We start from the raw sequence: 12640 nt of genomic DNA, 5'->3' as shown, positions 1-12640 counted from the left end.
TATCTTTAGCCACATGTCTGCCACTCCTGCCTTGTTGACAACGTCTGACTAGACTAGATGATGTGCAACTGGAGAGGATGCTTGCATTTTCACTGCTCCTGAGGACACCTTGGTGTGGTGTGTCTCAGCAAGCTGACCGTGGGGAGCTGTGTGTTGTGCAGTTGTGTCCTCACCCCTCTCACTTTAGCAGTCTGTTGACAAGAGGACACTTGGACTGTAACAAGGTAGCAGAGCTAATAATGGCCGGTGTCTGTAAACTAAGCTGTAAATGCTGAGTGAAAGCTAATGATCAGTGCAGGTCTCAAGGCCCTCCATGTCTCCAGCCACCAGCCGCTATACCTGTAGTGCAGTTCTCTGCCATGCTCCACTTAGCAAGTTGACGCAGAAGAGAGTGGCTTGCCTGCTCACATCTCATTCTCAGGGGCTTCTAGGCATGCTGCCCATGTGGATCGAATATCTACACCAGCCTTCTCGTGCCTCCACTAGACTTTTTATTACATACTCCTTAATAAATATCAAAGCCAGACATAGTACTACATATGCTGATTATACGGTGCTTGTCATTCCTAAATGTGCTGCACGTGGTGTTGGGGAAATCCATACATTAATCTTAGCAATAATGATATTGGTGCACCTTGCAGAAGGGTATGGCACATGAATATTCCATAGCTATTACCCTCGGGGTCAGACATATTGTACTTTTTGGTTGTATATTTATCTTCTTGGCAGAGATTTATATGAGTAGAAATCTAGTCTTTGAGTATTGTTTTACATGCAGAGGATTGCCTCACTGTACAATGAAATGCTGCAATGATTCTAATCATTTTGTATTGTTAATTCATCTTCTGATTACTTTCTTAATTAATCATTTTATCTGTAAAATTTCAGATCATCACAATTTTCCAGTGTCCAAATGCCTGTTTCATATGTTACCACTACACTGAATTGGGGAGGAGGGGGTGTCTGATTCATCTACTAGTCTAGTAATTAAAGTGCAGGTACTTGGTAAGGTGTAGGCAACAAAACCAAGTTAAGTTTGGGGGAAAATTCACGGTTTACAGTTCATCAATTAACAAAATATTTGCCCATTAATTTTCTGTAGCTCGATTGAATTATTGATCTTAAAATGTCTTCAGTCTTCTTTTACTTGTATGTTCATGTCGTCTGTACTGGAATAGCCAGACCTTTCATCTTCCATCCAAAGGAGTAATTGCAGCTTCTGTTCTATGCTCAAATGTCACATCCCATATGTCACATATATTATATCCCATATACAAGTATATATATAGGATATATACCTGTATATGGGATATATATAAATGTCTCCATTTCTTCACAAAAACATCTTCAAAGCCTCTCAAAATGTTTGTTCTGCAGTGAAAGAGGCCAGCTATGCATTTATATTTTCTCTTCTCAAAGACATTTCTCTATAGTACATTTAAAAATATTTCAACATGAAATTCCAGAATGTTGAGTCAACACTTGGCTGTTTTATCGGTTACACCGCCTTCTATGTGGCATGTTGCAGTGGAATATCTTGACATATTAAAAAAAAAAGAAAACACTGACACATTTGCTAAGAGTATAAAACAGTTCCGACATCTTTATTCCTGTCCTTTTTCCCTTCACGCTGACTCTCCTGAGGATGAAGAATACCACCATACCATTGTACTGTGCTGCTTTTATTGAAGACTGTTTTTATGTCAGTGAGAATTCATTTCCTCTTGAACCTGTCCTCATTCACCCAAGGACAGATACTCCCCTGTATCAGCATCCCCAAGTTATTTAAAACATGAGCATGCCTTTCATTATGATTTCTGACATGACCCAAAATGTGATAGGAATAAAATCATTCAATTTTGATTGATGCAAGTTCTAACTTGGGCAAGAAACTTGGCTATTCCGTACACAAAACACTCTAGAGACATTATTAAAAGAGTAAGGGAAAGACTATGTGGAATGCACTGATTCATAGATCCATATTGATGTTCATATACATCCTCGTGTTCTGTAGTTCCTGAGGATATGATCTCATTGTAGTTTTCTTGCCAAAGTCTGATTATCCATCAGTTAGAGGACATGTTTCAGTGTGCTACAGAGTGAGGGGTGAAACGGAGACTATATGTACATTAAGTGCCTTGGATGTCTGAAGGTACATGACATTGAGTGAATATGAGCAGTGATTTACAGCAACGTCCAGCTAACCTCTTGTTTTATTTTTATAAGGAGGTGAACTGAGTCTGTTTTCAGTCAGATCTAATGAGATCCTTACATGGTATAATTCCATGATGTTATTGTCATTAAACCAGAAAATAACTGGCATATTAATTTATTCATATAGCTACATCCACCCACTTACTTCTTTCCGTTAGACTAATGCCTTGATTCACTTGGTCATGCATTTGTTCATTTTCTCATAGTTGGCCTGTCCATGCATATATTTCGAGACATCCTTAATTAGCAGTCATAGTATTTAAAAGTCCATGCTGCTTTTTTTTATGTCAGTGCTATGGATTCCATAATGTGGCTTAAATAAGATATTTATCTGGAAAAAAAACATCCACTGAGATTAACTCAAGCCCATCAGCTTCAAGCCCTACAGAAGTTGTATAGAAATCGTCTAATTGATAATAGAAATGAGCAGCACTGTACTGTATGTTTGTACAGTATTTTGTGTGCAGCTCTCATTGGTTGAATGCCGATTCTGTTGTCAACCTGGCAAGGCAGGGACTTGGATTGGACTTGGAAAGCCTTTTTCTTGGTTAAACTTACACGTTAACAACAAGTGAGCATTTTCAGACTACAGAGATCAAAGCGAAATAGAAATGAAAATACTTTATTCTACTTGTTATCATTTGGTTTACCGTTTTTAATGCCTCTGCGCCGGCAACAGCCATGGCCCGAGGCATAATGTTATCCGATTGTCTGTCATCCCTTTCATGTGAATGTGATATCTCAGGATTCCCTGAAGGGAATATCTTCCAATTTGACACAAATGTCCATTTGGGATCGAGGATCAGCTGATTAGACTTTGGAGGTCAAAGGTCACTGTGACTTCACAAAATGCGCTTTTGGCCGTAACTCAACAATTCCTACGCTAATTCTGACATGTTACACAAATGTCTAATAGAATAAAAACTGACGGAGTGGTGACATTTTATATCAAAAAGGTCAAAGGTGAAATTCAAGGTCATAACTGTGGAACAGAAGGGAAGATGTTTGGTTGGAGACTGAGTTGGTGACACTAATCTTGAAACCTCTGTGATTGTAGATCTGCTGTGCTGCCAGGTTGAAAATGTGTGTGAAGCATCCATGTTTCGCATAAAATACACGTAATACATTTTTAGTAAGTCCATTCAAAGTTCGGTACATATATTATTTAAGTCTGGACAGTTCTGATGTAAACTGCAACTTGACTGGTTGGCAGAGACATACAACCAAAAGGTGATGAATCTAGTTCTTCATAAACTGCCACAAGGTGGATAGATCACAAATCACCAAGATGACTGATGACAAAGACAAGGCAAAATTGGATTGAATTATATAAAGGCTATGCCTATGTGAGAGTAATTAATTGGTCAAATAAAACATGTTTGCACTGTATTCTCAAGTCTATATCACCTAGGGGCATTTAAAATATCTTATATTATTATTATATTGGAAGAATGCAGTTTTGTTTTTACGTCACACTGTTTGTGTGCATCCATGTAAACAAAGGGAGTGTATAACTGGAAAAAAAAATCTCTATAATGCTTTTTTTCCACTTAAAAACTGAGAAAATACTCAGTACTTTTCATTTCTCAAGTATATAATTCAAACAAGAGTATACAAAAATAGGCTCTACCATGTGGTTATTTCATATAGACTATTTATTGAATTATCAGAAAACATTATATACCATGATATATATCGTCATCAAGATATAAATTGAGCTATATCAGAATATAAGATTTTGGGACATGAATAATAACATGAGAGAAATGAAATGCATGCTTTAACAAAAGGGTTTGGTAGGAAGATATGGACAGAAACGTGTACTCAACTCTACTTGGAATATTCTGGGCTAAGAGAGTGAAAGTGTTGATTTGCAGGGAGACAAGCTGTGACAAGTCCCTGACAAAAAGTTCTTTAAATATAATGATGACTAAAATGACCGGAATTCTGACTTAAACACGTGAACTCTTAATCTAAGAAGGAAGTACACATTGCAGCTGCATTTAGGTGATGAAGTGATGATACGAGGAGAAGAAACTGCACTGACACTGCTAGGAATGTTGATCTCATTAGGTCTGAGTGTGACTTCAAGTGTGCACCCATGAAAAAGTTTGTTAGGGGAGAACCATGGGATACAGCAGATGGCAGAGCACATATGCTGTGGTTCTCTTTTGCCAGGTACACTGATGAATACTTCTGAGAGTTGGCCTACCTTTGCTGGTACGTGCAGGAACTTAGACACTTAATTATCCTGCCAGATTCGTAAGTTTATAAAATATTTACTAGCTGTACTGTCTTCCTATAGACATTTAAAAAGAGCTATTGCACATCACAGGATATATTACAGAATTTTTTTGAAAGACAATGTCTAAGGTCATGTTCTAATGTTGCTCAAAGGGAGATGAAAGTGTTAACTATGTGTTAACTCTTTCAATTTGAAACATTTGAAAAATTTAATTTGCTTTACATGTGCACCTGCAAGAATGATCATATCGGAACCAAATAGTATTGACATTCAATGTTATAAACTTTTCTCACAATCCTATCAAAAAAGTATAAATGCTTGCATACAAAGTTGAGTTTTGTAACTTTTTAAAGAAAATTCTGACTCTTTGAGGGCTTGGCTTAGGTGCAAGGCTGCGACCACTGACAGAACACAGCTAAACATGACAGACTTTAGGAACATTTAATATGTGTAGTTTTGAAATGTCAATTTCCTATATAACTTTTTATTGTGGATAGGGAAAGAAGGAGCAAGGGAAAGCTTAGGTATTACCACCGAATCAGACTTGGAGAATTAGTTGTGGACTTGAGGATCACCTTCGCAACAACAATGAAATTCAACAAGTGGACAACTACAAATTTTTGATATTGCAGTGGAACCAACATTGAAATGCAGGTACAACACTACTGCTATTCTCAAGACAGTACACCAGAGTCTTTTCATTTTAATACAAAAAATGTAGCATATCCATCCAAGGATGTTTTGTGCAGTGGAGAGCATTCTTACCTACGAAATAACTGTGTGCTTTGACATCATGTCAGCTGAGGACAAGAGACAACTGGACAGAGTGGTGTGTCGTGCATCCAGAATTATTGGATGTGATCTTCCACCCCTAGCAGAAATCTATAAGGCTATAGACTACAAAAGAATGCCTTAAGTTTTAAAGGACCCCTCACATCCAGCACCCTACAACCTTGTTATTTTTCTTCCTTCTCACAAAAGGCGGAGAAGCATTAAGACATCCAGGTTCCAGAGCAGAATCCTGAAGCTATCCGCCTCCTTAACACTCCAAACATAGCACCGAAGGCCACTTGGTAGGTTAAATAATTGTGCAATAGGATAGATGCTTTTAATGCTCTTGAAGCACTTCATCTTGTGTTTTTTTTAACATTGCTGCTGATTTCCCTATGTTGTATGTTATTGTGAGCTCTTATTGGAGCAATTATAAAAGTAGGGAGTTTTTGAAAGGCACACATGGATGTGTTCATTGAATATTCTGTACAGTTTATAATGGAAACTGGTGAATGAAAGCCTTGCGCCTACAAATGAATCAGTACATTAACATAAAACACATAAGCAGTGACTATATCTAAAACCGAGACAGAAAAAAATAAACTCTTATGTAGGATTATTCCAGCAAGCTTCACAAGTGAACGCTTACGGCAAAGAAAATCCTATTCATGTTGTTTTTGCAGTCCATAAAATAAGTCAGGCAGGAAGAGGGTAGGATTTAAATATTTGTGTAGAGCTTCATCAGCAGTGATAATAAGCTATTTGATTTGATTGACACTCCATTTGATTACACACATGCAAGTGGCAAGAAGTAATTGCGACTTATGATGACAGCTTGTAGGTGTTAATAAATTAGTGCATGCATAAACCTCTCTCGTTACAGCTCAGCTTTACATTTTTTTTTATAGTTTTGGTGCATGGTTAACACTAGTGACATAACATTAGTATGTATTGAATTGTATGTATTGAATCCCCTTTTCCCCCCCAGTTGTGTTATTAATATGTTAATATGAGCAGGATAGTCTGCTCTGTATTCATGTTAAACATGTGGTGCCATGGCCTCAATGCAAAGTGAAGTTATGCATCCTGCTGTTGGCCCCGGACAAATAAAGGACAGGGAATAGGTTAGTACAGTGAGGTTAAGCTGGGTCCACTCTTTGTTTCACCCTTACAACCCTCTTCATTCTGAATGACTTGCCTAAGGACTAGGCTATTAAAGTATTGCTTGCTTGGGATCACAAGACAGCTTCAGCTGGAAATCAGACATGGTACCATACCAGCGAAAAACAAACAAAAACTCTATCTGCATAACATTTGTCTCAGAGCAGATCTGATAAGTAGCATGCGTTATCCCAAAGCTGTGCAAAGACATTTACTTGACGCTTTTGTTCACAGAACTGTTTCCACAAACCCTTTGAAACTCTCATGGGTCACACTCACATTGTTTTATTTTTCAGTTTGAAAGATGGGACCTGTGGAGAGAGAAAAGCTGATAAAATCTTACAGCTATAGTAAACCTCATCATAGAAAAAAATATTTTAAAATCAATACAGGTGTCCAAAGTCCTGTGATGTCACAAAAACTAATGGCCATTGCATTCCATGATGTGTCTCTGAATGTGTGTGAGAAAATGTTAACTTTGGAACTTTATTCAGCCAATAATGCCTGGCAGTGGACTTTAGTGCATCACCAACTCTGATCTCTGGCTGCTCACAGCACAGCAGGATTTTTCTTCCTTTTTCCAAAAGCCATGAACAAGCAATACATGTGTACATCGTCAATATAGTAGACCAGAGCTGCTAGTGTTCACAAGTGATATTTATGACTCATTACTGAGTAATACACTGGGCATACAAACCAGTGGCAATGAGCAGCAAATAATGTCCCTAATTTAGTCACTGAAGACCTTTTGCACAATGGTACAAAGCTGAACAATGAACTGCATTGCTGGAAAAAGCAGTGAGTGAAGAATCAGCTGAAAGAATACTGACTGTAGAAAGAATAGGAATTCTATTTGTACTCTGAGATAAAGAAAATAGAAAAATGAAAGAAACAAGTAGAAAATTAAGCAAGCAACACAAATAGCATACCAGTCCTTCAACCTAAACCTGCAAAAGTGCCGATTTATTGACAGCTGGATTGCAGACAGTACAAATGAAAAAAGAAAATAAGGGGACATCAGTGTAATGGTCTAGATGGTAACTCTAGATTTGCCAAAACTTGCAAAAGCTCTTGCAAGACTCGCTCCCTGACCACCTATACTAACCTTAACCATGCAGGACAGTGCCTAACCTTAACCATCTAACCTTAACAATCTTGCATGACATTTGCAAATCTTGGGTTACCATATAGACATGACCATACCAATAGTCTGGGTGGTTGCTAGGTGGTTGCCAAGGTTTTCCAGTTGACTGCTTTGGTTGAAGTGATTCTGTGGTGCTCTGGTGGTTACTATAAGTCATAGGGCATTTCTAGGTGTTTACTAGGGTGTTCCCATTGGTTGCACATGTGTGTTCATGCATCTCAAAGGGTGTAAGCTTTTCCCAGAGAGTGCATGGAATAAGTAAGTCACAGCAGGTGGAACGGAATATTTTGATAAATACCTTTTGAAGACTCAAAAATAGTTAATTGGTTCATTTCAAGCTCCATGAATTGATCTTTCGGGTTGACTAAAAACAATCTGCAATAACTGCGTTCATCATAAAACAGGAAATATCACTAGTGCAACAGTGTGGCTTACTTATGTGTTTGTACTAGTTTTTGGATTACAGAATATGCTATATCAGGCTTTTGCTGCAGTACATTTGTAGGATCAATTCATTGCTCGTTTCAGTCTTTTCATATTGACATGACATGATTAATAAAAATAAGTTAATTTACCACAAAATATTTGTATGGCACTACAGCCAACTTTAAGTTGCAGCAGTCATTGCTGTATAAAAAACTTTCAGACCCACTCTCCATCCTGTCTGCTGCTAATGTGTAGTCTGTGCTCCACTAGATAGACTATCTGGGAAGCCACATTGCTGTTTTAACCTTGGTGAGGAAGGTTATGGCACTTTGCTGAGTGGTGAAGTCCCTTGAAAGCTCCTTCCCATATGTTGATGTACGACAGTCTTATTTTAAGTGATGTTTTTGCTCTGTTGAGACTGGTAGAACACACACTAGGTCTGTTGTGTCAAGATGGCTCTCCTCTTCTCTCCCCTTGACATATCTGATGAAAAGGCTGGTACTCAAAATGTGTAGCTCCGGGGACTTGCAGGTAGATTGTGTGTTGTTGAAGTTCCTAAATCCAATCATTATTTCACAGTACCACTTAAAAAATAAATAAGAACATGCACTTTTGTGGGGAAATTAAATCTAACATTCTCCATCCACATGCTTGGCCACACCCACTGCCTAGTTTGAAATTATACTGAACGTTTTGTACATTTTTATAAACAAATTCCCATTTTAAAAAAAGACACCTTCAATCTGGTTGAATTCGATGCAAATATTTTTTTGGGATGGAAAACAAACACCTGTGGTGAAAAATTATCTCAAAGTGAAATTTCATACAGCAGAGAATATATGAGACAAATGTTTTCTCTTAACCACGCTCTGTGAACCAACACACAAAGATGTAACCTTGCACTGTTGAAAAGTAAGATTGTTTATTGAGAAAAAGAAGAGAAATTACCTGCACTGTTAATATTTTTAACAAGCCTGTGTTCAAGTGAAGCGTTCTTCATGCGTCTCTCACTGCCCCCAGTGTGCAGCACAGACCCCCCCCCCCCCCCCCCCCACTGAATGCATTCAAACATTGCTGTACTTCATGAACATCATTGAAATGGAATTATCAGCATTGCACAGTTTTTCTAATAATGTGTTTCTGTTTTATTTTGCGAGAATGTACTGCTAAACAAAACAGTTAAAAGATGTATGTTATGACTTTTTCATGCCAGAATACTCTTACAGTACTTGTGTACTTTTAAATACATGTTTTTTATCAGTGGCTTTCCCCCAGAAACCTTATCAGGTCTAATAGCAAGTGGGTTGACAGAGGCCTGGTGTGGGCCAGCTAAAGATCGATAGGGCCCAATCGCAAAATTGAGAATTAATAAAGTTTAAGTCAGTGCTAAAAGCTGACTGGAGATTTGAAAAAAATGAATAAATCCAAGTTTCCAACTGAGCCGCACCACTGTAACTGTAGTTTAAAAAAATCTTGAAGTTAAGCTTAAAATAAGCTACATTAAGAAAGATCTCCCTCATGCTTTGGCCTGGTGGGGGGCATAGGCTTTACAATACACTGGGGTGAACCCATGACTTCTACGGCATGTATGGGTAATAGCCTTTTTGGATTGCCCATTCTGATCCATGGTGTACTGGATACACTTTAGTAATGCTGTAAAAGTGAAACTGCTGTTTTGTTTTGCTTGGTTGATAAAAATTTCACTGGTGTTGGAACTTTTCCATCTGTACTTGCTGACTCATGTAAACATGGTCATGCCTTCTGGGGGCAGTTTGCTTATGACGTATACATATACATTCTGGGTGATGAAGTCTAAATCTTTGAGATGTTACCTCATGTAACCATTTGCAGATGCCGATGTCCCAAAGGATCCTGTGCTCTGTCGTTGCTCATGAAGTGAAATCCATTTCTTGTTCTGTTGCTGCATGCAGAGTTAATTTTACAACTGCCAGCTGTGCTTACCGACAACGTTATCTTCACATCACCTGTTCAACTGACTTTAGCAGTTTAGATAACAGACATGTGAACTAACCACAGACAGACATTTGTCTTAAGCCCTTTAATGGACTTGCTGCAGTTAAGAATGAAACACTAATGTATGAAACTGCGGATCAGATTTATTCACTTTATATTGAAGGTGCCACAATGCAGTGCCAGCCAACTTTAACCTCTGAAATGATGAAGAATGCAACTTTTCAATTACTCAAAGCCCTGCTGACTGGGTAGGTGCAACTAAATTGAACATCTCTAATAAGCACAGAGAGTGAAAGAAAAGGAGGAAGGGGATGAAAACAAAGAGACTTTTTATTTCTTTAAATACATTTCACTATTGTCCTTTTTTCGTCAACGATGTTGCATATTGACACAGTTGGCGTTAAATGACACGTTGTCATCATATTGTCTTAGTCGTGGAAAAAATGTTATTAATGAACATATTATGTCATAGTTATCATCAACATAATGAGCACTTGACTGTATTCATTTGGTACACTGGGCAACAAGGACAAAATTCCGTATTACTATATATATACAGTATATATATATATATATATATATATATATATGTGTTTATTTATTTATTTATTTACCAAAAACCTCTGTTGATATTGCAGTAATATTGTGGGGCTGACTATTAGTGCTTTTACAAACATTTACACAATGATATTTTTGATAAATAATCATGAAGTGAATGTAATGACTGAGTGAGTAGAGGCAAATAATAGAATAGCTAGAACGGAAAATTACTGTAATGCTGCCTTTAAAAGTAGGAAAATACATCACCTGTGTCATATTAAGATATTCCTAATCGAAGACGATATCTAGTCACATATCACAATACTGATAAAGTGTTGATGTATGTCTCGTACCTAATTTAGTGGCAATACACTTTGATGAGGATGAACACTAAATACTGCTCATTGTCAGGATGAGCCTTCAGTTCAATTTAGGTCAAATGTAATAATAATTACACAATTCCTTGTCAGGATGAGCCTTCAGTTCAATTTAGGTCAAATGTAATAATAATTACACAATTCCCAAAGGTTGACCTGCAGATTAAGTAGTACTCAAATTTGACAGCATTCCACCAAACTTGGGACCCATGGCTCTTATTAGTAATAGTCTTACTGTTACTCCTGATGATGCTGAGGACACTTCCTAGTGCCCTGAAGGAGAGAGACCCCCCCCCCCCCCCCCCCTATTTTTTTATTTTTTTTATTTTTGTCATTTTTCTCTGTTTTGAATTACTTAATTTATTTATTTATTTATTTATTTTTTTTAACCTATCCACTTATGTTACATGTTATTCGGTTACTTGTTTGGTTATTTGTGACCGTGTTTGACGTTTGTTGTTGGGAGGAATAGCGGGATTCATGTTGGGGTTTTTCTGTTTTTGGCTGTTTTTTTTCGCCCACCTAAAGCAGACACACTGTACGACTGTTATACTCTTTTTTTTTTTTTTTTTTTTGTAAAAAAAAATTGGGAAAAAAAAAGTTCTGTGCTGTCTTAAATCTTTTGTTGTCAATGTACTTGCATAGGTTTTAGACTGTGTAATGGGGATATACATGCTGTTACAAACTGAGCCTGCTTTATCTGTGACTCTTTTGAATGAAATGAAACCATGTACTGTAGATCATAAACTTTTGACTTCCCAGTGTCATCAATTATGTAATGTGAGAGAATATTTTAAAGGAATGTATTATCTGTTCTCCCTGCTTTGATACACCTATGACAATGCATCTTATCATCTAACACTACCATTGATCCTCAGAATCCACAAAATCATGTTAAAAATCCTTTTTTTTTCCCTTCTCCGTTTCTGAAATTTGCAACTAATTTCTGTACGGAGAAAATTGTAGTGAATCACATCTTATGTGGAGAAACCCAGACAAAGGTTTTTTGTTCGTGACTTTTTAAATTTCAGTTCATTTGTGAGATAGAGTTCTGAGAAACCAAGGGTTGAAGGCGATTCACAGGTAAAAACTACATAGAACTGTGTAAAAAAAAAAGAGTACAGTCTGTTGAAATGATTAGGATATATACCTCATTGTGCCAGAGGCAAAGTGAGGCAGCAGAGCAACCTTGTGGATGTTTTTACATTTCACATACAAATCAATGTGTATACATGGTCCTGTTAACGTGATACAGTTAATAACTTCAGTACAAGTTAATATAGCTTCCACTTCCAAACCCTGCATAACCAACTGAATTATCCCTTGGCAAAACTCAACATGTACACAGTGGAACTGGCAGCAACCACACACCGTCTGTGTATCAGGTAAAAAAAAAACCTGCTGTGCCCACCTACGTGATGCAGCGCTTTCCCGTCCCATCTTTTTTGAAACAGATGTTGCTAGATTACATCACACGCTAATTTGTTTATTTGCAATTGTGTTACTATCATGAAAAAAAATGTCAAACTAAACCCAACTGATTCTACTAGCTTTGTCTTTAGCTATGCAAAGATTTTACAAGCTGCTATCAATATACTAACCATATATCTGTCTAGCCAGTGATAGGTGTCATTATACGTGACATAGTCGAGGGTCACCAACTAGAAATTTGGATGCCTGTTTTGTTCTACCTCTTTCTGAAATCAAGGGCCGATGGTTTAAAAAATCACGAAGAATTTGGAATTGTAAATCTGCTATCGGCATCATTTATTGTGCCCTGTGACAACA

At 37.4% G+C, this 12640-nt stretch overlaps 1 protein-coding gene across 1 annotated transcript in view; it reads left to right on the top strand.

The window, feature by feature from the left end:
* Positions 1-12640, top strand: part of LOC310952538 (glypican-6-like) — an 86107-nt gene that overhangs the window by 10434 nt on the left and 63033 nt on the right. The gene's annotated exons all lie outside the window — the stretch shown is intronic.

The sequence above is a fragment of the Echiichthys vipera genome (assembly GCF_963691815.1).
Source record: "Echiichthys vipera genome assembly, chromosome: 10".
NCBI classification, from domain to species: Eukaryota; Metazoa; Chordata; class Actinopteri; order Perciformes; family Trachinidae; genus Echiichthys; species Echiichthys vipera.
The sequence above is the reverse complement of the archived record's forward strand: the minus strand, read 5'-3'. Positions and strand labels throughout refer to the sequence as shown.